Raw genomic sequence first — 26,033 nt, 5'->3', positions numbered from 1 at the left:
GCTACAGTGTTGGGGGGAACGCGGTACAGTCACGTGATTACTTTTTATCTGTAACGAAGTCATGTAACGCGTTACAGTTACATATTTGTAATGACATTACAGTTACTGTGATGAGGGATGAGTCGTTCCCGAACGAACCGATTCTATTGAACGACTCTTTGTAATGAACTAAAGGAACCGAGTCGCTCCTCTAGTATAAGGACAAATAATTAAGGAATAAACTCGTTTAATGATGTTAAATCTGATTGGTTTATGGCGTGTATGTTTTAAAGCAGAAACAAACACAGGCACATCTCTGCACAAGAGAGGATTTTTCTGAAACTAAATAAAGTAAATAAATGGAATTTGTTTGTAGATGTGATTCCAGTATACAGTATTTGTTTGGGTTTAGAATGTAACGTAAAGTAAAGTAAAGTAATGAGGAACGAGATTACATTTTCAGGATGTAATGAGTAAAGTAATCCCATTACCATTTTAGTTAAGTAATGAGTAATGAGTGATGGATTACTTTTTTGAGTAACTGCCCAGCTAGCAAGATAGATCTGGGCCGATTCCGGCTCCGGTTCGGCAGTGTCGGCTGTCTGTCGGCTCGGCACCCCGCATCTGGCCCGATTACGGCTGCATGTTGGCATAGTCGGCTGACTGAGACTCGGCTACATTGCGGCACCCCAAATCTGGCCCGATTACGACTGCATGTCGGCACTGTCGGCTGACTGAGGCGATGCTATTGCCAAGTTTTAGCACCATGCACTGATCAGAGATTGTTTTTAAATTGAAGATATTGAAGTTATTTAGCAAGCTTGCAACTTCCCTTTAACACTGGAATAAATGTAAAAGAACCTTTTACTCGCTGTCTTTTGCAATCATCATGGCTCACACTGACAAAGTTTCTAGGTGCTTAACAAACCATATATGTTTATATAACTAAATACAATTTTAATAAATAAATGGCTTACGGGAACCTCTTGCATTGGTCTTGGCTATTCGATGCACATAGTCATTTAGGAAATGAGGTATGAAAATGGCATTGATAGCTTTTTTTTGTTTTGATAAACTAAAAAAGCTTTTACATGCACTTTATGAGTTTCAGTTTTTCCAGAACTTTTTTCATGAATTTGAAGTTTTTCCTTCAATCCATGTTCCTTTCTTATGATCCATATTAAAACCATGTAAACATAAAACGATTAAACACACAGCAGTTGTGCACATTTTGGCAAGCTGAACTATGCAAAAGACCACAAAACATTTAAGAAATATGGATACATTATTTTATTATAGGACATGCATTATATATTTTGACACCATAAGTTTAATGTGTGCAAAAACAAAATTGTTTATGTATTATGAATAAATAAACCCAACTCAATTAAATTTAATTAACATGCTTACTTATCTTGCTTCTGAGGACGCACTGCTGGGCATTTTCACATATTTGTTGCCCCAACACACACTACATACATACACACTGTCGACATTGGAATTTACTGTTTATATACAGTTTTTGACATGGTGGAAGGAGAGAGAATATTATATAGGTATATAGGTTCAGAATACTAGTCTATCAAAAAAAAAAAGGTTCAGCCAACAGTGGCTCTCTTGTTGGAAAATAATATCTGGTAATTGATAATGATGGACAGTTTAATTTGTAAGCCATAATCTTTAAAAGTGTACAGCTACAAAGTACACATATGTATTTATATATTGATGTGGGCACAATATAATTGTTTGCTATAAACTCTTAGTTCAATGAACACAACTATATCATGCTTAGTTTGAAACTTTAAGAGTAATCCCCATGGCAGTAGCAGGAAAGCTGATGATAATAGGATGCAGCTGATCACCATGTAAAATTCAAAATTCACTGAAAAAAAACAAAACATAAAACATTAGACAAAAAAGCAATGTTAAACAATACCACAAATTAACTTGTCACATCTGAGGCAAAAGACACAGATCTTGAAATTACAGCAGGTTAAGAACTAAGCACACACACTACAAAAGGAACATGATCAGTACTGTTCAGAGGCCCAACAGTTCAGTTTTTGATTTTCAAACTTGAGTGTTATTTTAAATGCATCTACAGTGTATCACAAAAGTGAGTACACCCCTCACATTTCTGCAGATATTTAAGTATATCTTTTCATGGGACAACACTGACAAAATGACACTTTGACACAATGAAAAGTAGTCTGTGTGCAGCTTATATAACAGTGTAAATTTATTTTTCCCTCAAAATAACTCAATATACAGCCATTAATGTCTAAACCACCGGCAACAAAAGTGAGTACACCCCTTAGTGAAAGTTCCTGAAGTGTCAATATTTTGTGTGGCCACCATTATTTCCCAGAACTGCCTTAACTCTCCTGGGCATGGAGTTTACCAGAGCTTCACAGGTTGCCACTGGAATGCTTTTCCACTCCTCCATGACGACATCACGGAGCTGGCGGATATTCGAGACTTTGCACTCCTCCACCTTCCGCTTGAGGATGCCCCAAAGATGTTCTATTGGGTTTAGGTCTGGAGACATGCTTGGCCAGTCCATCACCTTTACCCTCAGCCTCTTCAATAAAGCAGTGGTCGTCTTATAGGTGTGTTTGGGGTCATTATCATGCTGGAACACTGCCCTGCGACCCAGTTTCCGGAGGGAGGGGATCATGCTCTGCTTCAGTATTTCACAGTACATATTGGAGTTCATGTGTCCCTCAATGAAATGTAACTCCCCAACACCTGCTGCACTCATGCAGCCCCAGACCATGGCATTCCCACCACCATGCTTGACTGTAGGCATGACACACTTATCTTTGTACTCCTCACCTGATTGCCGCCACACATGCTTGAGACCATCTGAACCAAACAAATTAATCTTGGTCTCATCAGACCATAGGACATGGTTCCAGTAATCCATGTCCTTTGTTGACATGTCTTCAGCAAACTGTTTGCGGGCTTTCTTGTTTAGAGACTTCAGAAGAGGCTTCCTTCTGGGGTGACAGCCATGCAGACCAATTTGATGTAGTGTGCGGCGTATGGTCTGAGCACTGACAGGCTGACCCCCCACCTTTTCAATCTCTGCAGCAATGCTGACAGCACTCCTGCGCCTATCTTTCAAAGACAGCAGTTGGATGTGACGCTGAGCACGTGCACTCAGCTTCTTTGGACGACCAACGCGAGGTCTGTTCTGAGTGGACCCTGCTCTTTTAAAACGCTGGATGATCTTTGGCCACTGTGCTGCAGCTCAGTTTCAGGGTGTTGGCAATCTTCTTGTAGCCTTGGCCATCTTCATGTAGCGCAACAATTTGTCTTTTAAGATCCTCAGAGAGTTCTTTGCCATGAGGTGCCATGTTGGAACTTTCAGTGACCAGTATGAGAGAGTGTGAGAGCTGTACTACTAAATTGAACACACCTGCTCCCTATGCACACCTGAGACCTAGTAACACTAACAAATCACATGACATTTTGGAGGGAAAATGACAAGCAGTGCTCAATTTGGACATTTAGGGGTGTAGTCTCTTAGGGGTGTACTCACTTTTGTTGCCGGTGGTTTAGACATTAATGGCTGTATATTGAGTTATTTTGAGGGAAGAATAAATTTACACTGTTATATAAGCTGCACACAGACTACTTTTCATTGTGTCAAAGTGTCATTTTGTCAGTGTTGTCCCATGAAAAGATATACTTAAATATCTGCAGAAATGTGAGGGGTGTACTCACTTTTGTGATACACTGTATATGTTTGTATGTACAACTGTTCTGTTTTTTTTTTCTTTACCCCAGCCAAATCAGGTGGAATTAGCTGCCCACTGAGAGTCCTGGTTGGAGTAACTGGGGAGGCAACCATTTAAAAGCAGGAAATCAAGATGGCTGATAGATGGAGAGAGAGGGGGGGGGGGGATTGGTGTCAACCCATGCACTGTGTTTTTAGTTGTAGCTGTTTTAATCTCTTCTGCTAGGAAATACTTCAGTTTGGGTATTTTACCTGCATCTACAGGGAAGCTTAGGGTTTGTGTGTTTCTTTCATTTATTTTGTAGCTATCTGTCTTGTTACTCAGAGTAGAACAGTGTTATGTTCTGTTGATTTATTTGGTGCCGTCCAGTTTGGTACTAGAGAACAACAATTTTAGCATTTGTGACATAGCATTTTAATGGCTCTTTTGTAAATAAAAAACTTTTATTATTTTCTCTGACTTTTGGTTTTAGCAAATTGCCACGTTATTGGTCCCACATACCCCTAGATACAAGGTGGGATCATAACAAACGTGAGTGTGAAATACAACTTATTATGTTTATTACATTTTATGAATGGCAACGAGCAACATAGTTTACAAACTGTAGCTCAGAATTGTGTGCATGTATACATGTGTCTGCCCTTTAGCATGGAGTAGGGTCAACATGCTAGGGAAAAGACCCCTTGATGTGGATATCTGCACAGACGCAGTAAAAGAACAAGCCAAAATAACATGTTTTGAGCATTATATAAACTATCCCTGAGATTATTGTAAAATTTTATCACTGATGTTTGTGATTGAAAAATAATTGTCTGAGTTTGCTTTCTGACAGGAAGAGTTCCACCACACTGCTTTTTCCATCAAGCGCCAAGGAACAGTTTTAACCCAGCTGGGAACGGGTGATGTCCCAGAGCCTCCTTAACACTTACATAGAACTCATTCACTGCTTTTAATCTTTACTCATGGATCATCCACATACCTGACCCTTTAAGTGCATTAAAAGCCATGTCATGTACTAATCATGTCAACTCGCTGTGTGTGAATTTTTGAAGTTACTTTTCATCACTTCAAATGTTGTTTATTTCTCATGATAAGGGCCTTTCACACCTCAGAAAAAATTTACTTCAGTTAAAAGTTGGCTTTTTCTTATTTTATCGATGCTTAATTAAACTGTTCCACAAAAAAAATCACCAAAAAAGCTCTTTATAGATTACCTGGAGACGTGCGCAGCTCATCCGTAGTGAACTCATTCTTGAAAACCTGGACCATGCAACCTCAGCGCAGATGTGAACTGTAATAAATTCATATTCACTGTTACAAAATACATAAACATGTAAACTATTAGACAAACAAAAGTCAGTATTCTCAATTTTTAAATACAATTTAATAGTTGTTAATGTATGTGTAAAAGTATTTTACAGTCGATTGATAAGCTTGTTTGACTTGAACCAGGTGTACGTACTGGCAAGTGATTTGTAACTTTTTCTCTAACGTTAATACATGGTGGTGTCACACAAAATCACTTCACTTCTTCAATATAAAAGGTACCTGAAGGCAAGTGTGAGGAGCTCCTCACGCATGTAGTAGAGTTTAAATTGTTGTTCTTGACTGTAATTACTATGTGAAGCGTCCTTGGGTATTATGAAAGGCGCTATATAAGTTGAATGTTTTATTATTATTATTATTATTATTATTAAATAAAAAACCGTTATCTTTTTCAGTTATTCACTGAAGATTTCAAGATAACGTTAACAGCTGCTCTTTAGGACAAAAAACATACGAAAACATTATATTAATAATACTGATATATTGTAGTAACAGAACAATAGATATAATCAAATTATTTTGTGTTTTTTATCATTAACAATTTAATTATAGTTATGTTTTAACGTTAGCCAAAAAGGCTAACTTGGTAGGTACGTTAAGCTAACTGTATAGCCAGCAATACTTAGCAAAAGGCTATCAGAAATAACTTAAAACATACATCTAAAGGTAACATTATTATTATGAATACGATATAAACCATCTAACAACATAGCTAAGTTAAATTACAAACACACGATTTCACAACGATTACATTAGTTACCTGTGCCGGCGTTAAGGGAAGACGTCACAGCTACAGCTGTATGGAGCTGGTGATCCTTCTCCTTTGAGTAAGGGGTGTGATGTATTTAAAAGGCTGGATTTAGCGCCCTCTTTTTGGCAGTAGACAATATTACAAAAACTTTTTACAGTCATTGGCTGGCATACATTAATCCAGAAAACATGTTTACAAAGACAAAGCACAGTATCATGTCTAAAGCCTATATTTACACGTCTTTATGGATTTCCTTGACTGAGCGATTGAACTAATTAAGTGTTTACATTTTTGCAGTTACTCTTTGTGCACTCCGGAGTCATTTGACCAACACTGACCTTGGTAAGATGTTTACAAAAACATACATTATTATTTCTAAAATAAGTTTTCTACTTAGAAATAACACCCATCACCATAAAAATATTGCACCCAGGAGGAAGTGTAGGATTGAATAATATTCTGAAGGAAGATAACGGTCACCAGGAACAACAAATGCTTAAATATTTAATGTCTCGGCATGGAGTTTAGAGGTTCCAAATAGTGTGCAACTCAAATATTTTCATGCAATTCCTGCAGATTATGTGGTAGGGATGGAGTGTTCATAGCATGTCCAATAGCATTCCACACATTTTCAATTGCTTTTGAACTCTTCACCAAGACTAACTTTGCTTACAAAAGATGCAACCAACATAACAGCATGAGTCGGGAGGGAAAAATAAGCACATGCACCAAGATGACCTTGCGTAGTCAGGTACAGCGATAAGGCTCCTCCTTTTGACGTCACATGCACTGCCGAGCGTGAAACTGGAATTATTCTTATGTCCTCCTCACCATGTCAATCTTACATACCAAGTTTCATTACTGTAGGTTGATTCTTTCTTGGTGCAACTATTTTTTTAAACCATTTCATATTTTAAAACATAACAAGCACTTCAGCCCTCTCTAGATGCAGTGCCTCTTAAAAAAAACAGAAACAGTAAGGGATAACACAAAAAAGTCCAAAGACTTTTGATGAGTGTATAAAGTAGATATTTTATGATATGTAAATACATTAAATAACACATTAATAACTAATTTCATTAGTTACAAACATCATTACAATATTTTCCTCACTGCTTTTCCTGTTAGTACGCTAGAATAACAGCTTTCAGTGCAAACATGAACATTGTTGAGTAAAACATAAAATGTGAAACAAAGTGTATTGACTTTTCTCAGATCCTGGTGATGGTGTACAAATACTTCTCTATTGTCTTTGATTGCTGCAGCGAGAGACACAAACATGGAGCCTCACATGACAAATTACAATTCAGCTTCAAATATGAGACGTAAATCCCGTCAACATGTAGCAAAACGTTTAAAAACATTATTTTCTCAAATGCAGGATGAGACCCTTTTTACAGCTATTGATAGAGCTAGCAATGTTGACACTGACATAAATGAAATGATGCCAGTAGACCCTGACACAAACAATGAATGTGAAAATCTTCACAGTGGCTCAGGTCATGATGATCTAAATAATGAATTCAGTGAAGACTCAGTTAGTGAGTGTGAGGATGACTTTGATGGACAGGACCACAGGCTTGATCTAGTTGCATCCTTGGCAAAATGGGCAGTACAATTTGGTGTAACATTAGTTGCCCTTTCTGCCCTCCTGTCTATTCTTAGAATTCACCATCCTTACTTGCCAAAGGACGCTAGGACATTACTTGGGACAAAGACAAAGTATGTGATTCAAAGGAAAGCAGGAGGGGTCTATCACTACTTTGGGCTTCTGACCACCTTAATGTCATTTCTAATGCGATTTGGGACACATGTAAAGAACAACCACATTTTTAAAATGCAAATAAACATTGATGGTCTGCCACTTTTCAAAAGCTCTAAATACCAGCTTTGGCCTGTCTTAGGACTAGTGCATGAATTACATAGACAGCCTTTCCTAATAGCTCTTTATGGTGGAGTTTCAAAGCCAACATCTTTAACTGATTATTTGGGAGAGGTTGTTGCAGAGCTGAAACAGTTACAATCAGGATTTATGCATAATGGGAAACGATTGTTCCTAAAAGTGAGTGCAGTTATCTGTGATGCACCAGCAAGAGCCTTTGTCAAGGGTATTAAGTCCCACACAGGTTATTCTGGGTGTGTTAAATGTATCCAGTCAGGTGTATATATTCAGCATAGAATGACTTTCCCACAAAAACATGCAGCTTTGAGAACAGATGAAAGTTTCTGGGAAATGACAGATCAAGATCATCATCTTAGCATTTCTCCTTTCCAAGAATTAGTAGGAATGGTATCTCAGTTTCCCCATGACTACATGCATTTGGTTTGCTTAGGTGTTACACGGAATTTATTAGAACAATGGACTAATGGACCACTACACTGTAGAATGTCTTCTAGGACAGTGACTGAAATTTCTAAGCATCTTGTCAGTTTTGGACCTTTCATTCCGACAGAATTTGCTAGGAAACCTAGATTACTTGAAGACAGATACAGGTGGAAGGCAACTGAGTTTCGTCAGTTCCTCTTATACACTGGGCCGGTAGTTCTCAAAGACAGTGTACACCCTCAGATGTACAATAATTTTATGTTGCTTTCTGTGGCTGTACATATTTTAGCATGTCCAACACTGAGTGTTCAAATGGTTGATTTTGCTAACAATTTATTGAATTTGTTTGTTGAACATTTCAGTGAGCTTTATGGGGCTGATAAGTTAGTATACAACGTACACAGTCTAGTTCACTTAAGCAATGATGTGAAAGTGCATGGCCATTTAGATATCTTTTCAGGATTTCCCTTTGAAAATTATTTGAGTAAACTAAAAAGACTCATCAGAAATCCCAAAAATTCTGTATCTCAGATTGTAAGACGGGTGTCTGAAATGGACAGTAATTTGACTGAAGACACTGTTGATACTCATGTTGGAATGTGCAAAAAGAAACACCAAAATGGTCCAGTTCCAACAGATCTTACATCAGTGACTGAGCAGTACAAACAAATATGTCTAAACAAGATATACATCAGATGTGTAGCACCGGACAACTGTGTGAGAATTAATGGTGACATTTCATTAGTTTTAAATATTGTTGTCAGTGAGGGAACCACTTTTCTTGTTTATCAAAATTTCATGTGCAGAGAACCTTTTTTTCATTATCCAATGAAATCTAGTGATGTTGGAATCTATACAGTCTCTTGTTTGGTTCCTGAACTCAAATATTCCGTTGTCAGTGACAGCTTACAGAAATATGTACTTCTTCCTCTTCATCAAAAATATGTAGCAATTCCCTTGCTTCATGTTACCTAGAATGTTTGAATACAAATTGTACAGCATCAAACACCTAAACTTTTTTTTTTTTAAACATCCATTAAATAAATGCATACTTGAATTATACAGAATCACTTGTTAAGGTCCACAACTTAAATATTCACTACTCACTTTTCATATGCTACTTTGTGAACTAGTACAGGTAAATAATAGAATGTATAAATCTTTGTTGTAGTTCTCATAAATATGTAAATACATTTATATTGCCATTACTGCTGATTGTTTATTGTTAATGATTTTGTTAATGTTTATTGCATATGATATAAATATTTTTGTGTACATGCTCAATGCTGGAATATATCTATTGTGTAAAAATATAATAATATGTATCTATTAAATTCATATTTTATGCTGTTTTCCTGTCTGTTATACAGATATGTATCACATTGTTGAATTTAATACAACAAAGGAAGTAGAGGTTGTACCAGACAACTGGGTAAATAATGATATATGCAGATGGCCAAAATTTAAAAATAGGGTTAGAATGAGGGCAGCTGTAATTTCCAAAGAAGTACCAACTGTAGACTGGGATGCATTTGCTGTCCATGTTCTATATACACGTGGTAAGTGAGTGTAATAGGCCAACAAGTTAATATTTCATTTTATAAATACTTATTTAGTACCAGTTTAATTTTGGTCGGTTTCTGACCACAGAGCCTCTCTTGACTGTGTAATATTTGGGTGGTGGACCCTTCTCAGCCTGCCGCTGAAAATTTGAGGTGTGTCACAAAATGTACATGTGACTATGAACAGCATAGTGTAACACTAGTAAGTGTAACACTACTTAAACAAAAAGGAAGACAATACACCCCCAAACCCATATAACACAGTTTTTGACCAATTTAAGCAAGATAACAACAAACAAATTACTGTCTTACTCACCATATGTTGTGTCTACTTTTGATATTTAAGTCTGTTCCTCGCTGCCTCCAAAAGTTTACTAATTGACCCAAGTAGAGGTGTATGCAGAACAGAGCGGGCGGGCGAAATTCAACCACCCAATCACAGACTAGCATTTAGAGGGCGGACCTTCTGCGATTGGCCAGTGGTGGGTGAGCCACGATAGGTAGCACTATACGCAGTCAAATGAGGCTGTTAAACCAATGTAATACAAAGCATTTGTTTTGACATGTAGCCAATGACAGATAATTTTGATCAAAAATGTAACCAGTTCACTCCAAAAGAAGGATTAATAAGTGTCCGTCCTAGCGTTGCGTGGGCGGAAGACTGGTAGCTGAAAAACCGGACTGTCCGACCTAAAGCCCTAGTCATGACCAGTAATGGCAGCTTGACATTGTTATATTAACCCATAATTCCCTGTGCTACCGTATGTGTCACAGAGGCTTTAAAAGATATATAAAATTCTTTACAGCACTTTGTCCTTTACTTTAACTCAAGTCCCTAAATGGATTCTCTGTTCTTTAGACAAAACCTGCTTGGTTTAAAAGTGTATTTTTTTTTGTTTCTAAAGGTCTGTTCCAACACATTTAATAATTTGCTACTGTATACATTATACATAATACATTACATATAACCAGTTCTGACCCCATTTCTACAACTAAATAATCACTAGTTATGAAATCATTGTTGTGACATATATGCTATATATCTGGATTTAAAAATATTTACAAAAAAAAAGTATATATATATACAGTGTATCACAAAAGTGAGTACACCCCTCACATTTCTGCAGATATTTAAGTATATCTTCTCATGGGACAACACTGACAAAATGACACTTTGACACAATGAAAAGTAGTCTGTGTGCAGCTTATATAACAGTGTAAATTTATTCTTCCCTCAAAATAACTCAATATACAGCCATTAATGTCTAAACCACCGGCAACAAAAGTGAGTACACCCCTTAGTGAAAGTTCCTGAAGTGTCAAAATTTTGTGTGGCCACCATTATTTCCCAGAACTGCCTTAACTCTCCTGGGCATGGAGTTTACCAGAGCTTCACAGGTTGCCACTGGAATGCTTTTCCACTTCTCTATGACGACATCACGGAGCTGGTGGATATTCGAGACTTTGCGCTCCTCCACCTTCCGCTTGAGGATGCCCCAAAGATGTTCTATTGGGTTTAGGTCTGGAGACATGCTTGGCCAGTCCATCACCTTTACCCTCAGCCTCTTCAATAAAGCAGTGGTCGTCTTAGAGGTGTGTTTGGGGTCATTATCATGCTGGAACACTGCCCTGCGACCCAGTTTCCGGAGGGAGGGGATCATGCTCTGCTTCAGTATTTCACAGTACATATTGGAGTTCATGTGCCCGTCAATGAAATGTAACTCCCCAACACCTGCTGCACCCATGCAGCCCCAGACCATGGCATTTCCACCACCATGCTTGACTGTAGGCATGACACACTTATCTTTGTACTCCTCACCTGATTGCCGCCACACATGCTTGAGACCATCTGAACCAAACAAATTAATCTTGGTCTCATCAGACCATAGGACATGGTTCCAGTAATCCATGTCCTTTGTTGACATGTCTTCAGCAAACTGTTTGCGGGCTTTCTTGTGTAGAGACTTCAGAAGAGGCTTTCTTCTGGGGTGACAGCCATGCAGACCAATTTGATGTAGTGTGCGGCGTATGGTCTGAGCACTGACAGGCTGACCCCCCACCTTTTCAATCTCTGCAGCAATGCTGACAGCACTCCTGCGCCTATCTGTCAAAGACAGCAGTTGGATGTGACGCTGAGCACGTGCACTCAGCTTCTTTGGACGACCAACGCGAGGTCTGTTCTGAGTGGACCCTGCTCTTTTAAAACGCTGGATGATCTTGGCCACTGTGCTGCAGCTCAGTTTCAGGGTGTTGGCAATCTTCTTGTAGCCTTGGCCATCTTCATGTAGCGCAACAATTCATCTTTTAAGATCCTCAGAGAGTTCTTTGCCATGAGGTGCCATGTTGGAACTTTCAGTGACCAGTATGAGAGAGTGTGAGAGCTGTACTACTAAATTGAACACACCTGCTCCCTATGCACACCTGAGACCTAGTAACACTAACAAATCACATGACATTTTGGAGGGAAAATGACAAGCAGTGCTCAATTTGGACATTTAGGGGTGTAGTCTCTTAGGGGTGTACTCACTTTTGTTGCCGGTGGTTTAGACATTAATGGCTGTATATTGAGTTATTTTGAGGGAAGAATAAATTTACACTGTTATATAAGCTGCACACAGACTACTTTTCATTGTGTCAAAGTGTCATTTTGTCAGTGTTGTCCCATGAAAAGATATACTTAAATATCTGCAGAAATGTGAGGGGTGTACTCACTTTTGTGATACACTGTATATATATATGTATATATATATATATATAGTGAATCTTTGTCCACATAATTTACATATATTTTTCTATTTTATTAGTCTTTCCAAGCTGCTAGAAGCAAGCTGCCAAGAGCAGAAATTGTGTCAGATCTACAGACAGCAGAAGAAGATAATGTACCTGCTGTAAAAAAAAGAATCAGAAGGTACTCTTATAATGATTAATGTTTCAGGGGCACATAGAAAAATGCATTACAAGATATATGGTTCAATGGCCACACTGTAATTGCTGTAGTGTACAGGTTGTATTTGGAGTTACTGTATAACATTTTGTTTTTGCAAGCAATGTGTATGTAGTAGTATGTCTACTATGTAAGTTCAATTATACGTGAATACTGAAAATATGTACTTAATAAATAATAAATTTTAATTTGTAGGATAAATAGAAGATTTCTCGAATCTGACAGTGAAAGTGAAGGTGAAAAGAAAGCTTATAAACCTCCTGCCAAAAGAGCCAGGCCTCACTTTGCAGAGGCACCACAGGTGACTCCACCAGACATGAATAGGCCTGTCACTTCAGTTTTAATACCTCCAGTCATTCACCAGCAAACCGTTCAGGAACAACCAAGCCCAGTATGTGCAGGTAAGTGTCACATACTCACAATATCCAATAAATTATATATATATATATATATATATATATATATATATATATATATATATACAGTATATATATATACAGTATATATATATATATATATATATATATATATATATATATATATATATATATATATATATAGAGAGAGAGAGAGAGAGAGAGAGAGAGAGAGAGAGAGAGAGAGATAGAGAGAGAGAGAGAGAGAGAGAGAGAGAGAGAGAGAGAGAGCAGTGGTAGCCTAGTGGTTAAGGCACTGGATTAGTAATCTGAAGGTTGCCGGGGAGTCTGCTAAGTGCTGAAAATGTAATGTAAATGTGTGTGTGTGTATATATATATATATAATATATATACTGTGTATATACAGTAGATATACACTGATCGGCCATGACATTAAAACCACCTCCTTGTTTCTACACTCACTGTCCATTTTATCAGCTCCACTTACCATATAGAAGCACTTTGTAGTTTTACAATTTGTGTGTGTGTGTGTGTGTGTGTGTGTGTGTATTTAGAAATTGAAATGATTAACTGTAAGTTATTTTTTACTAACAGTAATCAGGAGGGAAATTTTAACTGTATTAGAGATTCTGCGACAACAACAAAATGAAATGCTAGGCCTACTTAGGTCCATCACAATTGCATTAGGAAAAAATCATCCAAAACAAATTGAGGAATTTACTGCTCCACTTGCAAACGAATCCCAGTTCAGACAATTTGACATTAACCTCAAGGCAGACTCTGATCTTCAGAAGAGACTAGTAAGTGCTTTCTATGTTAAATTTTACGTGTTATGTATGTACTTTGTTATAGTACCTTTAAAAGATACAATTTGACAATTTACTTAACCATGGTGTGTTCTTAAGTGACCCTCTACTATGTTTAAGAGCAGATAACTTTTTTTTTACTTAAAACTTCTTGACTTTTATTAGTGAGCACAACATTAGAAAATGTAAAACATTGCATTTGTTTATATTTCTATAAAAGCTGTAAAATGTTTTGCATTAAAAGAAATAATTATAATATGCAGCTAATAATGTTAAAATGGTTGCTAAAGTGCCATTAGACTGTTGCTTTTGTGTCCTGGGTGTTTGTCAAAGTGTGTGTGTGTGTGTGTGTGTGTGTGTGTGTAGTGTGTGGTGTTAAGTGTCCAAATACGTTTGGTTACAGTATGTATACTGACTGTGGTGCAGTAACAGACAATCACCCATTTCTGTGTGCAGTTTAGCTCAGTGAATGTGCAGTATGGATTACATTTGGGTTAATTAGGGATAATTTGGATTATATTTGGCGATCTTAGAAACTTGTCAAATTTACGCATTCCTAATTTCAGTTTATTGAAATAAAAAAATAATGTTTTTTTTTCTTTTACAGATTGAGTGTTTTGGTGTTTCTGGAGGTATGACTGTGAAGGAAACTGTTTGGAGAATTATGCAAAAAACAGTAACAAATGACCTGGCAAAAAAAATAAACTGGACAGGAGCAAATGAAAAAATTCCATTTAAATCGACCAAACTGAAAGATATAATCTTGGGTAGGTTTTTTTTTTAATTAATATTCATAATTTAAAAGTTTTAAAAGACTTTGTTTTGGCAGGGTAAAAGACAGAATATTTTACATATTTATACATACTGGAACATATACAGTACACTGTACAAAATGAGCACTAAAATAATATTTATATACACTGAGGTGTCATTTTATCATATACCCCTACCATAGATGTTATAAACGTTACAGCAGAATGTGAGGGGCTGATAAATTGTGCAGAAACAAATGAGCTTTAGACTATAATTGTTTATCACTCCTGAGTCTAGTTCACTCATCCACCTTCTGTGTACCTGACAAAATGGTCAATGATGGTGTTGTTTTAATACAATGTAGCCACAGTGTAGATATACCTGATACACTGTGTTCTTTTTGTATACTATGTATGTTTTCCAATATGTTTTAGCTGCTGTCAGGAGAAACAGTTTCACTGCAAACGCAACGGATGGGGAAATAGAAAAACACATAAAAAGGTGGCTTCAGCTTTCTGGGGACAGGGAAGGAGGAAGAAAGGACAGAGAAAAGAGACATGAAAGGAATAGTCAAGTTACTGAATGAAGTTTCACTACAAAAAGACAAGGGTTTAACAAGAAATTAATTGGGTTTATCTAGCTTAAATAAAAAAATGTCAATGAAAAAATATGAAAACTATTTAAATTGCATTAACTCATTAAGTATCCATATATTATTTTTTAAAATTGTATTATATATTTTTTTGTTTCAAGTGAAAGGTTTTAATTAATTTAACGTGTAATTTATGGAATACAATTATATGACAGTGTGTTTTTTTAATACAATGATATATAATAGCGATTACTTTCAATGTGTTAGATTAGTAAATACAATATTACAGTAATATCAGTACAGTGTATCTTTTGCTCTTATTTATTTGGTTCAGAATATTTTACACATTTACTTTAAAGGCCTTAGTTGACTATAATACATTTTAACTGTTTATTGCTTAGTAATTGTTCATTTACTGCTGAGAATTGTTTTTAATTAAATGCATTCAATGTATTAAATATCTGTTTTTTTCTACAGTAAACATAAATAATTATGACTCATATACAATTACAACTGCAATATCCTATCTATTATCTTTTTTGCCTGTCATCCAAATTTTCACTTTCCTGAAGTAAGTGACTTCATTATCAATTAAATGATCAAATATAGTACAGATGTCAAACATGAGGTAGATTGCCTGATACCACTGTGTATCTTTTTAAACAGTAATTTGCAATTATATCATTTGATAATACACCTATTTTACCTTCTGTACTTATACCTGTCCTTCTTTCATCAGCAGCTTCAACTTCCTGTTTAATCATCTGAACTGATCTTCTCAAACCAATGTAAGTAAATGAAATATCTTAAACACTGCATGTCAAGGGACTGAAAAATAGGGGTGCATGATATGGACATAAAATACAATAGGGCCACTTTAAAGAAAATTTTCGATTTTGAGAATAAAGTTGATATTATTTCAAGAATAAAGTTGATATTATTTTGAGATTAAAGTCAAAATATTATGGCCATAGCAACTTTCTTGTGTTAAAATGAGAGATGTTCATGATCTCCTGGCACATCAGCACCAATTTGTTTGAATAAAAGTAAGGGGCGTAGCACCAAATTCTGGGCCCTATGCACAAGCAGTGCCCATGGGCCCCCTCCACCTCAGTCCAGACTCTTTCTAGACTCCTCAAGGGCCCTCCCCCGACTTGGGACCCTGGTAACTCAGTCCCACTTTTCACCCCACTACGACGCCCCTGGTAAAAGGACAATGAAACAGCTTTGCAATAAACTGTATTTATTTAGAAGAACGTGCGCCACCGGTGTGCTTGGTGTCTGCGTCATCACCAGTATTTTAATTCGAGCCTTATGGACTTGTACGATAAACTAAAGCCGATCAGCATCGCTATAAATGGTTGCATTGACGGGTTTAGTCATAATGTCATGTGGGTGGAAGTGTACAATACAAACAACCACTCTTTGGCCATAATATTTCAACTTCATTCTCATAATAGTTTCACCTTTATTCTCGAAATATTTTTGACTTTATTCTTATAATCATTTCAACTTTATTCTCAAAACTGAAACTTACATACTATATACAGGGGTTGGACAAAATAACTGAAACACCTGTCATTTTAGTGTGGGAGGTTTCATGGCTAAATTGGACCAGTCTGGTGGCCAATCTTCATTAATTGCACATTGCACCAGTAAGAGCAGAGTGTGAAGGTTCAATTAGCAGGGTAAGAGCACAGTTTTGCTCAAAATATTGCAATGCACACAACATTATGGGTGACATACCAGAGTTCAAAAGAGGACAAATTGTTGGTGCACGTCTTGCTGGCGCATCTGTGACCAAGACAGCAAGTCTTTGTGATGTATCAAGAGCCACGGTATCCAGGGTAATGTCAGCATACCACCAAGAAGGACAAACCACATCCAACAGGATTAACTGTGGACGCAAGAGGAAGCTGTCTGAAAGGGATGTTCGGGTGCTAACCCGGATTGTATCCAAAAAACATAAAACCATGGCTGCCCAAATCACGGCAGAATTAAATGTGCACCTCAACTCTCCTGTTTCCACCAGAACTGTCCGTCGGGAGCTCCACAGGGTCGATATACACGGCCGGGCTGCTATAGCCAAACCTTTGGTCACTCGTGCCAATGCCAAACGTCGGTTTCAATGGTGCAAGGAGCGCAAATCTTGGGCTGTGGACAATGTGAAACATGTATTGTTCTCTGATGAGTCCACCTTTACTGTTTTCCCCACATCCGGGAGAGTTACGGTGTGGAGAAGCCCCAAAGAAGCATACCACCCAGACTGTTGCATGCCCAGAGTGAAGCATGGGGGTGGATCAGTGATGGTTTGGGCTGCCATATCATGGCATTCCCTTGGCCCAATACTTGTGCTAGATGGGCGCGTCACTGCCAAGGACTACCGAACCATTCTGGAGGACCATGTGCATCCAATGGCGGTGCCGTGTATCAGGATGACAATGCACCAATACACACAGCAAGACTGGTGAAAGATTGGTTTGATGAACATGAAAGTGAAGTTGAACATCTCCCATGGCCTGCACAGTCACCAGATCTAAATATTATTGAGCCACTTTGGGGTGTTTTGGAGAAGCGAGTCAGGAAACGTTTTCCTCCACCAGCATCACGTAGTGACCTGGCCACTATCCTGCAAGAAGAATGGCTTAAAATCCCTCTGACCACTGTGCAGGACTTGTATATGTCATTTCCAAGACGAATTGACGCTGTATTGGCCGCAAAAGGAGGCCCTACACCATACTAATAAATTATTGTGGTCTAAAACCAGGTGTTTCAGTTATTTTGTCCAACTCCTGTATATACGTATATACAGTGTATCACAAAAGTGAGTACACCCCTCACATTTCTGCAGATATTTAAGTATATCTTTTCATGGGACAACACTGACAAAATGATACTTTGACACAATGAAAAGTAGTCTGTGTGCAGCTTATATAAGAGTGTAAATTTATTCTTCCCTCAAAATAACTCAATATACAGCCATTAATGTCTAAACCACCGGCAACAAAAGTGAGTACACCCCTTAGTGAAAGTTCTTGAAGTGTCAATATTTTGTGTGGCCACCATTATTTCCCAGAACTTCCTTAACTCTCCTGGGCATGGAGTTTACCAGAGCTTCACAGGTTGCCACTGGAATGCTTTTCCACTCCTCCATGACGACATCACGGAGCTGGCGGATATTCGAGACTTTGCGCTCCTCCACCTTCCGCTTGAGGATGCCCCAAAGATGTTCTATTGGGTTTAGGTCTGGAGACATGCTTGGCCAGTCCATCACCTTTACCCTCAGCCTCTTCAATAAAACAGTGGTCGTCTTAGAGGTGTGTTTGGGGTCATTATCATGCTGTAACACTGCCCTGCGACTCAGTTTCCGGAGGGAGGGGATCATGCTCTGCTTCAGTATTTCACAGTACATATTGGAGTTCATGTGTCCCTCAATGAAATGTAACTCCCCAACACCTGCTGCACTCATGCAGCCCCAGACCATGGCATTCCCACCACCATGCTTGACTGTAGGCATGACACACTTATCTTTGTACTCCTCACCTGATTGCCGCCACACATGCTTGAGACCATCTGAACCAAACAAATTAATCTTGGTCTTATCAGACCATAGGACATGGTTCCAGTAATCCATGTCCTTTGTTGACATGTCTTCAGCAAACTGTTTGCAGGCTTTCTTGTGTAGAGACTTCAGAAGAGGCTTCCTTCTGGGGTGACAGCCATGCAGACCAATTTGATGTAGTGTGCGGCGTATGGTCTGAGCACTGACAGGCTGACCCCCCACCTTTTCAATCTCTGCAGCAATGCTGACAGCACTCCTGCGCCTATCTTTCAAAGACAGCAGTTGGATGTGATGCTGAGCACGTGCACTCAGCTTCTTTGGACGACCAACGCGAGGTCTGTTCTGAGTGGACCCTGCTCTTTTAAAACGCTGGATGATCTTGGCCACTGTGCTGCAGCTCAGTTTCAGGGTGTTGGCAATCTTCTTGTAGCCATGGCCATCTTCATGTAGCGCAACAATTCGTCTTTTAAGATCCTCAGAGAGTTCTTTGCCATGAGGTGCCATGTTGGACCAGTATGAGAGAGTGTGAGAGCTGTACTACTAAATTGAACACACCTGCTCCCTATGCACACCTGAGACCTAGTAACACTAACAAATCACATGACATTTTGGAGGGAAAATGACAAGCAGTGCTCAATTTGGACATTTAGGGGTGTAGTCTCTTAGGGGTGTACTCACTTTTGTTGCCGGTGGTTTAGACATTAATGGCTGTATATTGAGTTATTTTGAGGGAAGAATAAATTTACACTGTTATATAAGCTGCACACAGACTACTTTTCATTGTGTCAAAGTGTCATTTTGTCAGTGTTGTCCCATGAAAAGATATACTTAAATATCTGCAGAAATGTGAGGGGTGTACTCACTTTTGTGATACACTGTATATATATTTTTTTTTTTTTTTTTTTTTTTTTTTTTTTTTTTTACAGTGGCCCTAGTTTGTAGGCAAACTTAAGTTTGTGCTTATGTTATTCAACCTACTGAAGACACTGTTTTGCTAAAGTACTGTTCTGGATAATGCTTGTGGCATTATTTTCTTCAACATTCAACGTTTTTCATTTCTGTTTTTGGTTTCATTTCAGAATTGAAGACCAGTGTGAGGCAGGAAATTATGGCTATTATATTATTATTTTTTATTATTAACTTATAATAAATAAAAATACTTGATAAAAATGTTGGTGTACATTAGTTTTTTTTCTGTTACTGGTTTAACTGTACTATATAGTACTATTTAAGAAATTTTTTTAAGACATACATACATATATGTTAAACATGTGTACATTTTTGTTACTATTATTCTTATTCTTCACCTTTGTCTTCTTATTAATACATTATTTGCAATAGTTGTACTTATTAATAAAGAGCAAGAACATTTGAAGTAGTCCCAGTGACCATTAAAGGTTACATATGGCTGGGGAAAGCCTTTTTAAAAATCTACTGCAGGCCAGAACTGGGCCATTATTGGCCCGATATTGGTTGTTCTGGCTAGCAGGTGGTTAAGTGCTGGCATATTGCTGGCAGTCATGGCTGGGATCCGGGCAGCCGTATACGGGCCACAATCTAACCGTCATTCATTTTGACACTGGGCCAGATCTGGCTGCCGGATGTGGGCCGACACAAAAAGTTCCGGCATGCCGAATATGGCCCAGAACTGGGCCATAAATTTTTTGCTAGCTGGGCGGTTACACACATTCACATGTTTTTGCTGTATGTGTTATGTAGATAATATTTAGGTGATCTGACGTTTTTTTGACTCTTTTAAGTAGTTTGTATAACATAAAATGTTGACTTCATCAAAAAGAATCGACTCCTTCAGCTTCTAACGGCTCATTGCTGAGTACTATCAACTTAGTGAATCGACTCTTTCGAGTCTATTCTCGTCTTTTGACTTAAAGAACCGGATTAAAGAATCGACTCATTTGATTAATTTGAACGCGCAGACTCACTCGCTCTCCCGCTGTGAGCTTCTCAAACTGAACTGCGTCTTTCTGTACATGAGGAAGAAATCTATGTAGAGATCTCAAATAACTAGAACCTGAAGGTATGAACTTACATTGTAGAAAAGAAAAACAAGCCAGTAGCAGTAGTGTGCACATTAAACCATTTACAGAAGGGTCATTAAGTTTGGCTAATTGAAATAATGGCATGTTTCTGACTTGAATGAGAGGGGCAGTAAAAAGATCTCACACTTGTCAGAGACAACGTTTGAAGCCCTGGTCAGTAGGAACTGGGAGTTAGAGAAGGCTCAGTTGTTTGTTAGTTATTAAGTCCAAATGTGGGTGTGGCCCGTACAGGGATCGAACCTGCGACCTTTGTGTTATTAGCACCATGCTCTAAACAACTGAGCTAACCAGCCACTTCATCTGTACTTTCTTTAGATCTTTGTACATAATTCTACACTAACTCCATTCAAGCAGCTGAAACAGACTTTCTTAATACACATCTAAGAGGTTTTGTGGGTTCTTATATGTGTGAACTATCTAAACTATATATTTCTTAAAGTTCTTGACTGAGCTTAATGCCGCCAACCAGTGACTGGAGCAGATACGACTCAGGTCCTGCACACAGTAAGTGGTGCTGATACACAGTACCAGCCTGCACACCAGAGAGGCTCCAAACATCAAGTTTTCACTCATTAAATCATGTTTGTGAACTTTGTGGAATGAATGTAGGATTTGTACGTGTAGATTCTGGATTTTAGGAAGTCGAGCTACTGTTAATATTTTTCCCCAATTGAACTAAACCTGAATTGATGTTTTAATTGTTCATTAAGACTTCACTAAGAGTTATTACCATCAAGCAAATGTAAAGCATATTTCTATATGAAGAGCATCTGTTTCCAGATAATATACACTGAGGTTTAATTGTCTGATCATCAGACATGGTCGTGCAATAAAAGACACTCGTCCCTGGGTGGGCTTGAACCACCAACCTTTCGGTTAACAGCCGAACGCGCTAACCAATTGCGCCACAGACGTGCACAGCTAACAGCACAGCTGTTTCATTGGACGGTACACACAAAAAATCAAATCTCTCTCTATACAGGCTCACTGTGGAGGCAAACTGGTGGTTAAGTGGGCGGGTCTAAACTGTGGAAGGCTGAATGAATGTACCACAATACAGTATAGTTTAGATAGAACACACATATAAGTCGTGGGTTCGATCCCTGTACAGGCCACACCGACTTTATTGATTGAAGTTAGCATGTTTGAGAGAGAGTCAGGTGAGCATGTTCTGTGTATCAGGACTTTCTAACCTGAGTAATTTAATCACTGAAAGTAAGAATACCACCCTGTTCTTCTGCCATCTTTAATTCTGGCTTCATTTCACCTAATGAACGTGACATGACCTTTATAAATGGTTACTATCAATTTTGTCAATGGCAAAAATAAATAAATAAAAAGAGAACTGCTGTGTAATTTAGTGAATTCTTGCACTGCACATGGCAGAAGACTAAAAGAAATTTAGAGCGTGTAGAATAAAAGTATTAGGAAAGTATGAGGTTAAAAGCATCAGCTTTTATTTATTCTTAAAAGAAAAATACATGAACCTCAGTCATCTCACACGAAGATCTGTTCTGCTCAACAACAGTAAAGCTCTCCATCGTTTCTGTGTGGCAGCTCCATAACTGAAGGGCGGTCAGTGTAGAATTGGGTATGTGGGTATATGACCTTGTTACGCCCCTGAGAGAGGGGATTATAGAAAATTATAAAAAGGAAAAAGACACAGGACACTTCGAGTACTGTTCACAGCCGCATCACTTTATAATGATACAGGTGCTGCAGGTGCCTTCTAGTTTTCCCTCCCCTCAGTCCTCGCACTGATCGATGTGCAGGCTCACCAATCGATTACAGAGTAAACAGATGGCATTCTATTTTTCTTTTATGTTGTTCCCTTAAGTGCACCACACCCTGACCTTGTACATCGGCCGGTTAGCTCAGTTGGTTAGAGCGTGGTGCTAATAACGCCAAGGTCGTGGGTTCGATCCCCATACGGGCCACACCCACTTTTGGACTTAAACTAACCAACAAGTGAGTCTTCTCTAACTAGCAGGTCCTATTGACCTGGGCTTCAAATGTTGTCATTCTGGTAGGACAATAAAAGCGATATACAACCCCTGGCAAAAATTATGGAATCACCGCTCTTGGAAGATGTTCTGTCAATTGTTTAATTTTGTAGAAAAAAAAATAAATTACAGACATGCCACAAAACTATCATTTTTCAAAATGTCAACCTTCTGGCATTAAGAAACAATAAAAAAAAAAGAAACAAATATAATAGTTGTGGTCAGTCACAATTGCTTTTTTTAGATCAAGTAGAGGAAAAAAATATGGAATCACTCAAATCTGAGGAAAAAATTATGGAATCACTCTGTAATTTGCAGTTTAAAAACAAAACATCTGCAGCAGATTAGATTTGCTAATTATTCTTCAGTTTAAAAAGAGTGCTTACACCTCGGAGAGCTGTTGCACAAAGCAGATTGTCATGAATCATGTTTCCAACACAAGATATGTCAGTTGAAACAAATGAGAGGATTATAAAACTCCTTCAAGAAGATAAATCATTGTGGAATGTCGCAAAAGATGTTGGTTGTTCCCAGTAAGCTGTGTTTAAAATCTGGACCAAGTACTAACAAAATGGGAAGGTTGTAAAAGGGAAGCACACTGGTAGACCAAGTAAGACATCAAAGCATCAAGATAGAAAACTTAAAGCAATATGTCTTGAAAACAGAAAATGCACAACAAAACAAATGAGAAACAAGTGGCCGGAAAGTGGAGTCAATGTCTGTGACTGAACTGTAAGAAATCACCTAAAAGAAATGGGATTTACATACAGAAAAGCCAAACAAAAGCCATCATTAACACCTAAAAAGAAAAGAACAAGGTTAAAGTAGGCTAAAGAAAAGCAATCGTGGACTGTGGGTGACTGGATAAAAGTGATCTTCAGTGATGAATCGCGAATCTGCATTGGGCAAGGTGATGATGCTGGAACTTTTGTTTGGTGTCTGTACAATGAAATTTATGAAGATAACTGCCTAAAGAAAACATGTTAATTTCCACAGTTGTTGATGATATGGGCCTGCATGTCAGGTAAAGGCACAGGGGAGATGGTCTTCAATAAATGCCAAAGTCCACATTGAAAGGATGTTTGGTGATGATGACTTCATTTTTCAAGATGATAATGCATCTTGCCATAGGGCAAAGGATGTGAAAACTTTCCTTCAAGAAAACATATAATGTCAATGGCATGGCCTGCAAATAGTCCGGATCTCAATCCATTTGAAAATCTCTGGTGGAAATTGAAGAAAATGGTCAATGACAAGGTTCCAACCTGCAAAGCTGATCTGGCAACAGCAATAAGAGACAGTTGAAGGCAGATTAATGATGAATACTGTTTGTCATTAGTTAACTCCATGCCTCCGAGAGTTTAAACCATTATAAAAGCCAGAGGTGGTACAACAAAGTAATAATGGTGCAGTGTTTTCTAATGATTCCATAATTTTTTCCTCAGATTTGAGTGATTCCATATTTTTTTCCTCTACTTGATCTAAAAAAAAAGCAATTGTGACTGACCACAACTATTATATTTGTTTCTTTTTTTATTGTTTCTTAATGCCAGAGGGTTGACAGTTTGAGAAATGATAGTTTTGTGGCATGTCTGTGATTTTTTTTTTTTCTACAAAATTAAACAATTGAAAGAACATCTTCCAAGAGTGGTGATTCCATAATTTTTGCCAGGGGTTGTACTACTTTCTTTATTCAATGTATTTAACTACATAGTGTTGTACAACATTCCATGTGTACTTAATACTTCTGTATTTTAATACTTGCAAATTTGAATACTTGCATACCTTAATACTTGCTTACTATAATACTTTGCATTAATATATATTGAGCTGCTGTAATAAATGATCTATCTATAGATTCATTTAATTTGATCTGTAATGCTAGTGATGGGCTATCCTAAACTATCTTTAGGAAGGTAGATATATCTAGCTTTGGGGTTGTTGAGGCTAAACATTCATGATTGTTGTAATGTTGCTACACAGTCACATTAGAAATCTCTTTTAAAACTAATGTTTGATATTGCAGGGTCTGATGAAGACACTAAAAATCTTATCCGGTGGAGAGTGGCCAACCAGGCCCTCTTCACTGGAAAACGGAATGCAGCGGTTCGAGGGTTTGAGTAAGTGACTGTTTGTTTGACATAACAAAATTTGTGTTACATCTTATGCATAATATTCATTACAAAGGGTGGTATGAAAACAAGTTTTAGTATTTAAGTTTTGCTAACTTTTTCAAAGCATTAAAAACTTTTAATGACCAAACTTTTTTTGAAGCAGTGTATGCTATATACATTAATAACTGTTATGTGCATTATATTGTAGAGGCTTTGTGTTGGAGAACCAAATGCAGGGGAAGGTGACTCCCACTTATGTGAAGAAGAAGTGGGAGAACCTCAAACAAAAGTACAAAGTAAGCTCCGTTTGTTAGTAAGATCTTCAGTAAAAATATCAGAAAAGATTTATAATACAAGTTAAGGTCATTGTACTGTGTTTATGAATCTTGTAGGAACTTAAGTGTTCACCTACTGGGGTAAGTACAGAGGGTGGTGAAGCAACAGCAGCATCCTGGAAATGGTACGTGGATATGGATGAGGCAATAAGTGGGAGACCATCAATTAGCCCAGTGACCATTATTTCCTCATCTGGCCAGAATGCTGCTATAGCTTCACCATCCTCGAGAAGCATGGAAACCCCAGCCAAAAAGAGACGAGGGGAGAAAGATTTAGTAGAGTATCTGAGGGAGATAGAAGAAAGGGAAAATGAGAGGGAGATAGAAGCAGCAGAGAACGAGGAGAGAAGATGGAGAGAGGCTGAGGAGAGGGAGGAAAGAAGAGACACATCAGAGAGAGGAAAAGCGAGAGCGAGAGACGCGAGAGAGAGAGAGGAGAGACCAGGAAGCAAGAATGAGGGAGGAAAGGAGAGATAGGGAGGCAAGAGTGAGAGAGGAAAAGTTTATTAAAATCCTACAGATTCTAATGAAAAAATAAATAATTGAAAATGAAAAAGTGTTGTAGTATTATTGTATGTTGTGAGAAAGAAAATGTGTTGGCAAATAATGGAAATAAAGGATTTTCTTTTTCATTTAACCTTAATTAAAAATAGAAAAAAATTAAAAATTTGAAATTGTAATTAAAAAAATATTCAAGTTTTACTTTTAATTAATGCATAAACTGTTAATGTCAAGAGACAATCAAGAACTGTTAACAAAACATTTTTCTAAATATAATCATGCTCATAAAGAGCTTATAT

At 37.8% G+C, this 26,033-nt stretch overlaps 1 non-coding gene and 1 pseudogene across 1 annotated transcript; both read left to right on the top strand.

Annotated features, from left to right (window-relative positions):
* The window catches only part of LOC134326286 (zinc finger protein 850-like), a 226,344-nt pseudogene that overhangs the window by 74,433 nt on the left and 125,878 nt on the right, over positions 1-26,033 (top strand).
* On the top strand, positions 22,645-22,718 carry trnai-aau (transfer RNA isoleucine (anticodon AAU)). Its single transcript has one exon. It is a non-coding gene; the product is annotated as a tRNA-Ile (tRNA).

This window comes from Trichomycterus rosablanca, chromosome 14 (genome assembly GCF_030014385.1).
Source record: "Trichomycterus rosablanca isolate fTriRos1 chromosome 14, fTriRos1.hap1, whole genome shotgun sequence".
Lineage (NCBI taxonomy): Eukaryota > Metazoa > Chordata > Actinopteri > Siluriformes > Trichomycteridae > Trichomycterus > Trichomycterus rosablanca.
Note: the sequence above shows the minus strand (reverse complement) of the source record. Positions and strands in the feature narration are given on the sequence as shown.